Genomic DNA, 15082 nt, shown 5'->3' on the forward strand with positions numbered 1-15082 from the left:
ATTCAAGGATCTTAAATCCATTTTCTAGACCAAATGCACGTATGTTTGGCCAATTCAGTCAGGCAGAGTGTTCAAGCCGGAGCTACATGAATTTGAAACCAAGTGAATTTTGGTTTGAAATGAAAACAAAATTGCAATCAGACTCGTTTCAGTGTGCATCCCTTAAGTTGCAGGAACTTAAATCCCTACCAAATGTGCCTTAGAATTCATGCATGGTACAACTGCACACAAGGGGCAAGTGATACCAACATGCCAAATTATCATTTGATATGTTTCACTTAAATTTGAAGCGTGGTCCTTTTCTTGGTTCAATATAATATGCCTCATATTTAGTGAAAAAAAGATTAGGCAATCATATTTAAAAAAAAACATCAAGAGAATATGAATATGGCAACATCTTGCGCAGCTCTTACATTCAATTTCTCTCTGTTGGGTAAATATTACCCTCTGATACATTTGCCGAGTACATAGACTATATTACTCTCAAACTCACATTTTCGCATGCATGGCCATTGGGGGGTAATTGGAATATGTAAATCGGTAAGCACCAAGATTTTCATAAGTTTTTTATTTCTTTTTAAATTTCACGATGCAATCTAGATGCTTGGTTTTATAGAAACACTCTTAGATCATTCGATTACAATGTATAAGAAGGATCTCTTAAGGCTTGAAAATCAATGGCTCTGAATTTTTGTTAATATTCAAGCATACAAAATCATATTTTTTGATCCGATTAAGATGATTTAATAATAAATTTCAAGCAAATGAATCACTCCGAATGCATCTGCAGGGTTAGATTTGAAATAAATACCAAAGAAAATCTCTGTCCATACTTAGTTTACATATTTTGCAGGTTTACATATTTCATTTCTCCGACCATTGAGTATGCTTGAGACTAGGCCTCTCCTTGACATGTGCTTTGAGCCTTCTGCAATAATAATAACGAAGAATCTCATGTCCATACTAGATGGTGATTAACGTTTTATGTTGATGGTATTTTTGTCATTTCGTTGGTCGTGCTTTATTACAGCGAATTTCATAAAAAAAAAAAACTCAATCTGGGGAGTACATTGGTCAACCATGGAAACGAGGAGAAACAAGGTCTTTCGTTCAGTCAAATTACTGTATTTTCCTTTGACTCTTCGAGATGATCCACGTCCTCCCTTTGGTATCCCGGGCTTAGCTGGCGATTACACAAGTGCAACTCCACGGGACGTTTGGGTGTCCGGACTCGGGACACACTCGTCCTGTTCTAAGCCAGTGTCAAAATCGGATCAATTGACATGAATTTGTCTATTCAAATTGGATCATCTTTTTTTATTGAATAGAGAGAGGTCGGTTCGACTCCTTGGAAAATCGGCTCATTTATCGATTTCATCCAATCTATGTCACAAAGATACGTGGACCCCAGGAGGATACGTGATGCAGGTTCGACTCACAAGTTGAAGTTGGTATGAGGCACCACTTTTTTTTAAGTTTTTAATCAATAGAATACTAATGTTTGATATTTTAATGTTACAACTATTTTTTATTAAAATAAAACCTTAAATTATTAAAAATTAATAATAAGATATTAAAATATTACCCCATATATCTTAGTGTCTATGCCCCCCACTCATGTCACGAAGATCACACCACCAAAATAGCGTATCCCTATGACATATCCCTCGATACCTCCTCTCTTTGCTAGTTAAGGCTTTCGTCCATGCCTTGTCTTCTTCTCGTCTACATCTATGCCAAAGTTTGAGCTGTAATATTTCCGGTAACTCTCTCTCTCTCTTTATATATATATATATATATATATATATATATATATATATATATATATATGAAAGTGGCGCGAAACGATGCTCATTTTCGTCATATTCGAGTTAACATTCAAAACCTGGTGCATAAAATCTTGGTAGATGTTTATGCGATCTTGCGTATGCATCTTAGTGATTTTCCACTCCCTCCTACTGATGCTACCTATCCTTTGTCGCAATCTGGGCAAGCGGTTCTGGCGTGAGCCCATTTTATCTGTCTAATGTTTTTTTCTCTTGTGCTTTCTTTATTTGTTTTGGCTTTTGTTCTTGTTCAGTTTATGGGTTCAACATTTTGTTGATTTTCATGAGTGGTAATGTTGAATTACTTTTGTCTCTCTCTCTCTCTATATATATATATATATATATATATATATATATATATATATATATATATATATATATATGCTTGCAAAATCGAGCAGCCAAAGCTGCATTTACTTCATTTTTTTAAATAATTTTTTATTTTTTAATTATTTAAAATTCAAATTGTTATTTTAATAAGGCGATTCAGATCAATTTGATGCAAAATCCATTGGGAGCATTGTCTTGAACACTTTCATCTCACCCCAAAGAGTGGAACAAAAGTGTCCCCCACACAATGGACTGCAAATGGTCTTTGTGTCCTGTTTTAGCAAGACATCATTGGCTTGCATTTCATGTGGAACATGACGACCCCAAGGGGATTGGCGGGTGGGGCCTTGGCTGCAAGACGGGCAGTCAAGGTTCTATTCTCCATGGGTATCACCCCCCTCTATGGAAGCCAACCCATAGCATAGGTTTCGGGGCAGGGGTCCAAGCCTTTGAGTTGACGGACTGAGACAGCGCAAACAGGTCTTCGTGCAGGTGCGGTCTCTTCGGGTTATAAATCCAATAAAAAATGTAAAACATGACGGGCCCACCTAGCAACAGCCCGGTCGTAACAGTCCTCCGTTTGAAACAGTATCTACTTTGACCAAGTTCCAAAAGGTCAAAATAAGAAAGTGGGGAGTTTGACTAGATTTGCCCATATTGTTTTTCACATGGGCATTTGTTGTATCATCGGGTCCTTGGAAACCCTTTTTAGGAATTATAAAATCACCGAGATACCCCTTTTGTGTGGTTTGACGAATTAGGGGCATTTCTGTCAAGTAAAATGTTAGTAGTTCACCAATGACTCTAGAGGCTTCCCATTCTCTCCCTGTTTTCTATTTTATTTACAAGCTGGTGTGTAGGAATGAAAATTAAAAAAATAAAATAAAAATAAAAAAGATGGTGGGAAATATTAGATTCATTAAATGAAAAGTGAAAGGTTGTTGTTGGCGCTGCTGCCATTGATGTTGTTGGCATTCTTATCGTTACTCATATTAAAAGTTATTATGAATGTAGTTGTTATCGCCTTTTTCATTTTTATCTTTTTGATTGGATATTGATTTTTGAGATATACCACAAGATGAGGTTTCCATGCTCTCTCTTTTTTTATAAAAAAAAAAAAAAAGATTGTGCTCTTACAACAAGTAGGTAGATTTATATTAAAAAGTTTTTTTTTTCTTTTTGGTTTTAATACACAAAAAAAAGGGAGAGCATGAAAAAATAAAGAGCTCCGGCCGTTAAACCCCCTCCTCGATGCACTTCTTTTACCTTGGATGTTGTGTATTAATTGGCTCTCATCATTTTATTTTGCTTCGTTTTTTTTTACACCAATCAATTGATCGAATCTATTATCGAAATGTGCTTCATGTTTTTTCTTGATAGTAAGATTCATTGTCAGATACAAAAGGGGCCGTCGCTTGTCTGGCAGGAGTAGTTAGTGCACGTCACGGGATGGGACGCTGCCAGTTCGAACCCCAAATGGTATGGTTGTATAATTGGTAATGGGTCAGCCTAACCTCAGCTTTCTCTGTCGAGAAAAAGAAAAAAGATTCATTCTTAGATTACCAACGGGGCTTTGCTTGTCTGGCAGGAGCAATTAGTGCACGTCACCTTGTGTTGGGATGTTGCAGGTTCAAATCTCAATGGGTATGGTTGTATAACTGGTAGGGGTCTGCCTAACCCCAGCTTTCTCTGTCAAAAAAAAAGAAAAAAAGATTCATTGTTAAAATTGGTAGCTATCACATTCAAATTGGACATTTGTTGGGTGGTCTAGGCAGCAACATTGCATGTTGCTCTTGTACTGAATGTTTTGTTTGATTTTAGGCAAGATCATCAAATGACAGGAAAGAATTCTTGCTAAAAATCCAAGAGACCCCAAACACTAGAATTGTCTAGTTATGGAATACTATTTCTTGTGAGTTCTTTGGATCAAGAATTCTCAATTACCTAGGATTTCTTGAGAAATTACCCAAACATGCCCTTAATTTCTTTTCTCCTTACTTCAACTTGACCACTTATAGCACTTGAGAAAAGATGTTGGAATTGTTGTAGTTGTTTCAAGAGGTTTGAGTCTGGTAACTTGTGCTCTCCTATTCAAATTATTAAGTTTTAAGTTGGGTGTCAATTCTATCTTCTCCAAATCATAGGTGATACGATGTGTTGTTGAAAGGGTCGTCGATCCGTTTGGGGTGGTAAACCAATAAATTTAATGGCACGTTTGCAGTATCCTGTAATTCTTGAATTTTCTTGAGATCCTATAATCGTAAATCACAATCACAACACTTTCTCAAGATTAGTGAAACATAAGTAAAAGTTGTGATTATTCCTGTCTTGAATCTTGTAAAATCTGGTTACAAGATTAACCTTGTGACCAATAATCACGGTTTAAACTTTCTCAACTATGACTGTTTATCTCATTAGCGACTTTGAAGATACGGGGAGGATAAATCTCTGATACACTATAGGAGTTTCCTTTTTCGGTGAAAAGTTAACGCTTACATGACAAATCTCTCAAAGCCTAAAATGTGAACTGTTCTCTAAGGGGGTGTTTGTGTGTCACGGAAAATCTGAGTTTTTCTTGAAAACGTATCGTGGAAACGCCTCGATGAGTATCATGGAAACAGTTTCCGTGGCAGAAGAATTCACGGAAGGGGTGCCGTGGCACCCTGTTCTGTGACAAGCAAACGCCCCCTGAAAGGTTTTTAAATGGTAGTATCGAAGGAAGTCAATGGGTTGCGGAGTCACAGGAAGAAGAGAGAAATTTATGGTAGCAGAGAGATAGCTACAGAGCTAGCATGCTACAATCTTATATTTTATTTTATTTTCACCTTGGGTATACATTCTTTCTTTTGATGCAAACAAGTATGCCACATATGTAACATAGAATTCTCATTAGGTTTTTACAACATCGATGGCCTGCTGGCTTTTATGACCATCAGTGTTTAGGTTACTTGGATCATGGTACTTCATATATAATTCACATATCAAAATTATCTTCTTAATGTGTAATAATATAATTAACTTTACTATTCCACCCAATCTTCATATTACATAAAGTATCATTTACGTTTTTTTTTAAAGATGATAAAATTAACTTTAATGAAAGTGTTACAATAAATACATCAATTACTAATTTGCCTAAACATCTAGAAATTGGTTGGTTAATAATGGTACAGTAAGGCCATTCGCTAAGGCATATCCGGAGTTATCACTTTGTTTTGTCTGATTAAAAGGGTAAGTTGCTATTAAATCTTAATCCTCTCAAGTGTGTCATTCCCAAAAGAAGAAATTGAAAGACAATGCAACGCCGTGTGGCTGGAAAATACTTTTTCACAAATATGGTAAGAAAGGACATGCATTTTCGAAAATTGTTGTCGGTATCCCTACCAGCCCTGAATAGTTTGGCCAAACGATGTAGGTGAAGGTGAATCGGCCGATACCGATTCTCAAGTGAATCGTTCTGAATCGGCTAAAAAATAATTAAAAAATATTTCATGTCTATGTAGTCTGACTAAAGTGTAGGGACAACGATGAGTTAGACTTCAACTAAAGAGGACATACTAGACAAGATACCTGGATCAGCCAACCTAGTAGAGATTCTTACCACACAAATGATCAAAATGGAGTGATGCGAACAGAGCTGGAAAATGAGAGGAGCTAATTTTTGTGCTTGGCTTGTAAAAAGTCATTTGAACTTGTAAAATAGGCTTGGCAAGCCAAATATGAATAACAGTTGTTCGGCTCAGTTCAGCTCGTTAGGGAATAATGAATATATTTTACATTACATAATGCAGTGTAGAATAAATAATCCTAGTGTTTGGCTGCAAGCAATAGATTTGGGGACCAAGTCTTATTGCTATTGCTACTGCTACTGAAAGAATGCGTTTTTTATATAAGGGCATGTTTGGAAGCAAGAAATATTCTCACAGAAAAAATTGTCTATGAGAAGTTTTGATATAATAACTTTTCTAAATTAATTTTTTTCAATTGTTTGTGTAGCATGAGAAAAACAAAACTGAAAATGTGAGAAAAATCAGAAAGATGAGGGGGCAGGGGGCGATCAGCCCCCTCTCGGAGAGAGAGAGAGAGAGAGAGAGAGAGAGAGAGAGAGAAAGAGAGGTGGTGGACCCAAGGTTGCCAGACTAGGAAGCGAAACTGGGAAGCGGAAGCGAGAAGCGATGTATTTTAAAATGTATAGGAAGCGGGAAGCGAGGAATATTAAATACATATATATATGAATTGAATGAGAATCAAAACGAAACACAAATAAAAACTAAAATAAAGTGACTAATATTAAATTTCATGATTTTTTTAGTGTAAGAATTAAAATTTTAACAAAATCTAAAAATGATGACTACCAATTTAAAGAAAACACATGAAAGTGAGTGAGAAGAGTGAGAAAAAACACAAAAAAACATGAAAAGTTGAGTAGGAGAACATATAAGAAGAATAGATGAAGCATGTGGAAAGCATAGGAGAAATGTGGGGGAATCGAGGTTTTCATCAAGTTTCGGAAGCGTGGAGTATCACGCTTCCGAAGCGAGTTTCCGGGAAGCGAGCTTCCCACCTATCTAAGAAGCTTCAGGTAACTTTGGGTTGACCACACCAAAGAGAGAGAGAGAGGTTCATCAGCCCTCTCTTAGAGAGAGAGAGAGGTAGAAATGGTGGTGGGTGGGAGGAAGAACATGGAGGAAGCTCTTCTTGTGGCAGCCCATGGGATGCAATGTGTTGTGAGTAAATAGTTTATCTAATAGAAAAGAATTTTTGATAGGAAAAATTCCTCTACACCCCAGGTGGAGGAATTTTTCTTATAAAAATTCACACTTTTCGTTTGAAATGGTTGAAGGGGTAATTTTTTCTTTCCTACTTGCATTTTTCTTACCATTTTCTCACTTCCAAACGTGTTCAAATTCCCTTGCTTTCATTTTTAAATAATGTAGTTTAGCCAGCTCGTACTTGGCCTTTTCAGCCTTTGCTCGTCCTGATCTCAAGTTTGGCTTGACTTGACAAAAAAAATGAGCCGAGCTTGAACACCTCATATTCAGTTCATTCAGCTTGTTTACCAGGCCTGCATGCGAATGAAGATGATATTTATCCAGTAGACATAGTTCAACTTTTTGACAATCTGATAAAGCGAATATAAGTTCTAAAGCTTTCTCTAATTCTGTGAAATTTCATTACATGCGAATGAAATTCTTAGGATAGAATGCGAAAGAATTACGTAGGGAAGGGGTCAGATGTGAAATTGTCCTTGAAATTATGAGTACAACAACAACAACAACAACTACGCCTTCATCCCAAAACAATTGGGGTCAGCGATATGAACCAAAAAAGAAATTCATTTTGGGTCTTCCACATGAATCCTTTTCCTCCAATCATTTCTATCCAACGCCATGTCCTCGGTGAGGTTCAAAGCATTCATATCCTTTCCTATCATCTCCATCCAAGTCTTCCTAGGCCTACCCCGACCTCTTTTAACTAATATATTTTCCCATTTCTCCAACCTTCTAACTGGAGCATCATTAGGCCTTCGCCGAATATGTCCAAACCACCGTAAACGATTCTCTCGCATCTTATTTTCAATGGGTGCAACACCTACCTTCTTACGTATCTCTTCGTTCCGAATCTTATCTTTTATTGTATTTCCACACATCCATCTAAGCATCCGCATCTCAGCTACACTCATTTTTTGAATATGATGTCTCTTGGCAGCCCAACATTCCGTACCATATAGTAAAGCGGGTCTAATAGTCGTCCTATAAAACTTTCCCTTCAACCGCAATGGCATTCTACGATCGCACAGCACTCCAGTAGCACTTTTCCATTTCATCCACCCAACCTTTATCCTATGATTTACATCTCCATCAATTTCTCCATACTTTTGAATGATGGATCCCAAATATTTGAAATAATCATTCACCGGTATATCTTGCTCACCAAGCTTCACTACACTCCCATCACTACTTCGTTGCTTACTAAACCGACATTCCATATATTCAGTCTTACTCTTACTCAACTTAAAACCTCTAGCTTCCAATGTCTGTCTCCATAATTCTAACTTAGCATTAACCTCAGCTCTAGACTCATCAATCAAAACAATATCATCAGCAAACAACATACACCACGGTACATTTTCTTGAATTGATCTCGTAAGCTCATCCATCACTATCGCAAATAGGAAAGGGCTTAAAGCAGATCCTTGATGTAACCCAACCGTTATCGGAAAATCGGTTGTCACCCCTCCACAAGTGCAGACATTGGTTACTACTCCTTCATACATATCTTTAATTATACTAATGTACTTGAGAGAAACACCTTTCTTCATCATTGTCCACCAGAGAACGTCCCTAGATACTCTATCGTATGCCTTCTCTAAATCAATAAAAACCATATGCAAATCTTTGTTCCTCTCTCTATATCTTTCAATAAGTTGTCTAAGAAGATGTATAGCTTCCATAGTTGATCTTCCAGGCATAAAACCAAATTGATTCTCCGATATCATGACAACCTTCCTCAACCTAGACTCAATCACCCTCTCCCAAAGTTTCATAGTATGACTCATGAGTTTTATACCACGATAGTTTGTGCAATCTTGTATATCACCCTTATTCTTATATAAAGGCACCAAAATACTCTTCCTCCACTCATTAGGCATCTTATTTGTTCGCCAAATCAAGTTAAAAAGATTTGTCAACCATTCTAAACCTTTCTCTCCCAAGCATTTCCAAGCCTCGATAGGTATACCATCTGGGCCAACTGCCCTTCTTGATTTCATTTTCTTCAAAGCCTCTGCAATTTCTTTCTTTTGAATCTTGCGCATGAAGTCACGATTTATCTCATGAAAAGGAATGGAGAAGTCTCCAAGATCTTGAGCATGACTATCATTAAATAGCTTATCAAAATAATCTTTCCATCTCTCCTTATTCTCCTCATCTTTGACTAAACCCTTTGCGTTTCATCTTTGATACATCTAACCATACCCAAATCCTTCGATTTCCTATCTCTCATCTTTGCAAGCCTATAAATATCCTTCTCGCCTTCTTTGGTATCCAACTTGTCATAAACCTCCTTATATACCTTAGCCCTCGCGTTTCGAACAACTTTTTTAGCTTCCTTCTTTGCTATCATATACTTCTCCAAATTCTCATTATCACGACTCTTAGATTTCTATAACACTCTCTTTTAACCTTAATAGCTAATTTGACATCCTCGTTCCACCATGATGTATCCTTACCTAGTGGTGCACCGCCTTTAGACTCACCCAATACCTCCTTAGCTACTTTTCTCATACCACCCGCTATCTTATTCCACATTGATTCTGAATCCTCCTCGAGACACCAATCAACTTCCTTAACTACCTGCTCTACAAACATTCCTTGTTTAGCTCCTTTCAGTGCCCACCACTTAATTCTAGGATCTATCCTATGTCTATCCCTTTTGCGGCATTGTCTAATTCTAAGATCTAAAATTAAGACTCTATGTTGTGTAGCTACACTTTCTCCTGGTATAACCTTACAATCGATGCAACAACCCCTATCTCTCTTTCTAAGTAGGAAAAAATCTATCTGACTCGTATTAACCCTACTTTTAAATGTTACTAGGTGAGACTCCCTCTTCCTAAACCAAGTGTTTGCTAAGATCATATCATAGGACAAACAAAAATCTAAAATCCTTTCTCCACTTTCATTTCTTTCTCCTATACCATAGCCTCCATGGATATTCTCAAATCCATCCCTACTAATGCCTACATGTCCATTAAGGTCACCACCGATGAAAAGCTTTTCTCCATAAGATGTCTCTTGTATTACTCCATCTAAATCTTCCCAAAATTGATGCTTAATGGAATCATCTAAACAAAAATTATGAGTGCAAAACAAATATTTTGGTTGGTGCACTACCCATTGCATGTAAAGCCTTCACCCAGTACTAGATTGTTGGAACTTCGAAGCTTCCCCTCTCAGTAGAATCTGTTGTCCATGGCAGAGGGAGTATCAGGTGCAATGTGATTACACATTTTTAGTGTGCTGCTGCACCTAGATGGTGGGTGATCAGGTGCAGCAACACACCAAAATAGTACAATCACATTACACCTGATCTGCCCTCATATCAGATGATATATTGAAAAATAAGGTCTTGTTAGCCACCCATCAATCCCTTATATTTATGGCTGTTACATGTAAGAAAATCTACTTATTGGTATCTGCAATTACATTTCTTATGTTAAAAGACAAAATTTGAAAGACCTTCTATAACAATGTGTAATGTGGAGGTTTCTATGCTCATTTTTAGTGATTGGAATGTTAACAATGAAGAATTGTGGGGTAATTCGATAGGAGGTTCGGTTCCTAAGAGTTTAATGTGATGTCGGATACCAGATTCATTAGCCCGATTTACTTGGCATAATAACGAAACTGGTTCTAATTTTTTGCCAAACAAAATTCGTCATGTCTTTATCAACTCATTATTTTGTCAAACTTTCTAAATCCAAGTTGGCCATTTTACTTTGGTTATTCTTAAATGACAATGCATTGATGGTTTGCAAATAATTTTGGTAATAGATCTCCAACATCATTTAAATTCTTCAAAATATGGAAAAAATATTGATTGTAGGAAACTTGGGAAGGATGTTTGGCATAATCAAGGTAAAAAATGGTCAACGTTTAAGGTTATTTATAGGCTTGAGGAATTAAAGAAAAAACTCACCAGCTTGAACAAGTACTCATTTTCAAATATCCAAAAGTAAATCAATGAGCCCAAAAGGCTGTTCAGGCTACCATAAATCTCTAGATGATGGAAATATTGCTACCAACATGAACTTCAGTTACTTCTTGAATTAAAATAAGAACAGATAATGACCGTAGATGACACTATTTTTAGCACAATACCATAACCAACTAAAAAATGTACCAAACATGGCACCTGATTTTTTCATGCGACAACTTAGACAAGTGGTTTGACCAAGGTGCCTGAATATTTTTTAGTCAACAAAAAGGGTAAAACCATCAAGAAAAAAATCAATTATTTAGATTTGTCATATTTTCATTTGTGAATTAACCATGTTTCTCATATTTGGTCTTGGCTAAAACACGGAATTGCCAAAAGTGAGTGCCACCTACGTATTACCAACGGGCTCCGCTTGTCTGGTAGGAGCAGCTATTGCACGTCCACCTTGTGTTGGGACGTTGCAGGTTCAAAACCCAATGGTATAGTTGTATAACTGGTAGGGGTCTGCCTAACCCCAGCTTGCCTTTCAAAAAAAGAAAAAAAAAAAAGAATCATATTGGTGACAAAAGTTCATCTTTAAATGGATCAAAAAAGAAGTGAAAGTTCATCCTGCAAACATGTGAAGGAGGTCTAGGAATGAAGAGTCTTAAAAATGTGAATCTAACCTCTTTATCCAAGCTAGGTTTATTGGCTGATATTTGAGTTCATCGAATTATCAAACCGAGCGCCTTTAATTAAGTTCTCTCTGGTTTGGGTGACGGACTAATTTGAGGAATTGGGATTGGAAAAGCCTCAAGTCCAGTATGAGTATCATTAGTTAAAGAAGGGGGTTAATGAAAGGTGGATAATGGTAGGTTTATTGAATTTTGGTTTGAGGCATGGGCTGGTTATTTCTCTTTATTTTGCTTGTCTGACTACTCCCATGACTAAATCTTTGTATATGAGTCTGAGGCACACTCTAGTGGCTGATGTGCATGGCATATCTAAGAGTGGTGGAGCTCCTTAAGTCATCATGGGATCCTTCCAAGACCCATTCCATTTCATAGTTTGCATCAAAGGATGCATACCCTTGGTATTGAACTCTTGACGTGCTTAACTTGAATGCCTGAAGCTGACCTACCTAGCCAGGCAGGGGCGGACCCACATAGTGGGTAGGGTGGGCACATGCCCACCCTGACCCAGAAAAATCCCCCAAGCGGTAATGGGTGCGGACAGTGCCCCGGGTCAAGGTAGGAACCAGTCGTGCCCGACCCAATCGGGCAATTGGTGAAATTTTATGTTTTTTTTTTTCGGTTTTCTACTTGATTAATGATGCATTTACTTGCTGATTCTCTCTTTTTCTGTGTTTCATTTTATGATGCGGTTAGTGAAATTTTATGTTTTCGGTTTTCTACTTGATTATGCTGCATTTACTGGTTGATTCTTTGTTTCTGTGGTTCATTTTGCAATGCGATGGGTGAAATTTTATGGATTTCTGGTTCACTACTCGATTATGCTGCATGTACTTGCTGATTCTATATTTTTGTGGTTCATTTTATGATGTGATTCGTAAAATTTTACATTTTTTCATTTTTTTAATTGATTACACTGCACTTGTTTCTCTGTTTCTGTAGATCATTTTACATGATTTGTATAATTTTATGTTGTTTTTGGTTTTTAGTTGATTACACTGCATTTATGCGCTTCTCTGTTTTTGTGGTTCATTCTATAATTCTATTTAAAAAAAATTATATTTTCTGGCTTTATACTTGATTATGTTGTTTTTCTGTTTCTGTGGTTGTTTTAAGATGCAATCAGTGAAATCGTTTGTGTTTCTAATTTTTTGTTTGTATACGTTGCATCTTCTTTTTGTATGACTTTGTTTTGGACCTATAAGTATATGTAAGTTGAGAGGGAGTTCTCTTTTTACCTTTTTCTTTGTTTGCTAATTTTTACGTAATCCTGTTTGAATTTTTGTTAAGATTTATGTCTTTTATTTTGGTTTTTTAGATGACATAAATATTTAATTAAGGTTTTTTTTCTTCAATTATCATATCTATAATGTGATGTTTGTTAGGTTTTAATATTTTTTATTTGGCTTTTTAGAATGATATAAATATTTATATTTATGGTTTCAATGTGTGTGTGTTTAATTTCCATTAGGCATAAATCCAAGAAATTTGTGTGATTTGATTTTGGTTAGAATATTAAAGTTTTTTTTATTAATTAATCACAAATGCATAATTTATAATGTTTATAGGGATTAGGTTTTTTTTTTAAATGACAAAAATGTTTAGTTATAGTTTAAGGGGTTTTCTGTGTTTTGTTTTTCAATAGTCATCATGCATGAATATATGAATATTTTGATATGTGATTTTGGTTAGAATACTAGTATTTTTTTAAATGATATAAATGTTTAGTTTATAGTTTTAGGGTTTTTGATATTTTTTTCTAATTATCATTAGGCATGAATCCATAAATATTATGTAATTTGATTTCGGTTAGAATATTTGTTTTTTTTTATCAACTAGCATAAACAAATAATTTATGATGTATTTTTTTGAAACATATTTTTAGTACTTTTCCTTTTACTTTATATTTGTGCCCACCCTAATTTACAATCCTAGCTCTGTCCCAGTAGCGAGGTGTGCAAAACCATTGTGAATGGGGTAAAACTCATTCAAAGATAAAACAATCAATCGATGTTGGTTTGGTTTCAAACTGCCACTAAAACCATATAGGACAAACCATATAGAACGTTAGAAATGAGATGATTTTTAAAGATAAAATTATGTCCACTGATCATATAATGATGGTATTTGAATGTGTATGCATATAGGACAAACATAAGCTACTCTTGCTCTTGCTCAGCTTGCTCACATGATCTATTGTAATATCTACGAATTTTGTTTATTTTAACTTTTAAACTCAAACGAAATTTAAGTTAAATTTTGGTTAAAATTAGGTTAAATTTGAGTGAAATTCAAGAGTTCTAATTAAACTAGGACTCTAGTTAGATTTGTTATGAGTCATAGATCTCGTATGAGATCCGATTTAACAATTTTAGATTTTGGTTGGTTTGAAAATGCATTTTTCAAAATGGACCAACCTCTATTTTGGTTTTTTTCACTTTGATCATATCTAGAAATAGATTTTTCAAAATTGATCAGATTGTATTTTAGATTAAACCCAGAGTCCTAATAGGATGCTATGGTGGCATATAGGGCCTAGAGGGTCACGCCTAGCCTAGTGGAGCGTCATGTGTCAACACGAGGTCCATAGGGGGCGTACAGGTGGTCAGGGGTATAATGGTTATTTTTACCCTCTCTATGCCAAGTGACAATTCCAGAATGCATAGAGATTCTCTAAGTAGATCCCATGTCATTTAGTATTTTTTTTTAAATAATAGGTTTAGATAGGTCATATATAGATCCAAATATAAGTATTTGGATCCAATACGGATTTAGATTAATTAATAGATTTCAGATATATTGGATATGGATCTAAACTATATTAACTGGATACAATATGGGTTTGGATTAGAATTTGGGTCTTAACTCTTAATTAAGGAGTTTGAATCGGACTTGATTTGGTCAATTGATCCAATCTTAAATAGATTGGACCTATAAGGTGAGATACTCCGAACAATATCATTATTGTTCTAGCCGATCAATGAATCACCTATTAGATTGAAGTTGACCTTGACGTTCCTCATCTCGAGGGAATAAAGATCAACTATCTATATGCTTGAATTGGTGGTGATTTAAGTGTTCTATAATTGATCAAATTTCATACCTAATTGTAAGTTGGAAATCATCATTTTCTGATGTCAACTAAATTTTTTTGGCCGATCTGTGCATGTATAATTAAATCTAAGAGTACCACGATGATCTATGTTTCAAGGTCTATCAAATTAACTATTTAAACATCGAATTCTATTGGGTCTTTGGGTTTGTAGACCTCTCATAAGGATACCCTATCATTGGAGCCCACGCCAGGGTGAGAAGTCCCCACATTTCTTCTCTAGCTTAATTAGTTTTGAAATCTAATGAGCTAGGACCCATAATCTATTTTCTTGCTTTATTAATAAAGAAGATTAATATATATATATATATATATATATATATATATATATATATATATTAACCATTTATATTATAGATGAGACTATTGCCTAAACCCATTTATAAATAGAGGTCCTCATGAAGATGATTAACAAGGTTAAT

The sequence above is a fragment of the Nuphar pumila genome, chromosome 12 (assembly GCF_984573655.1).
Source record: "Nuphar pumila chromosome 12, dmNupPumi1.hap1.1, whole genome shotgun sequence".
Lineage (NCBI taxonomy): Eukaryota > Viridiplantae > Streptophyta > Magnoliopsida > Nymphaeales > Nymphaeaceae > Nuphar > Nuphar pumila.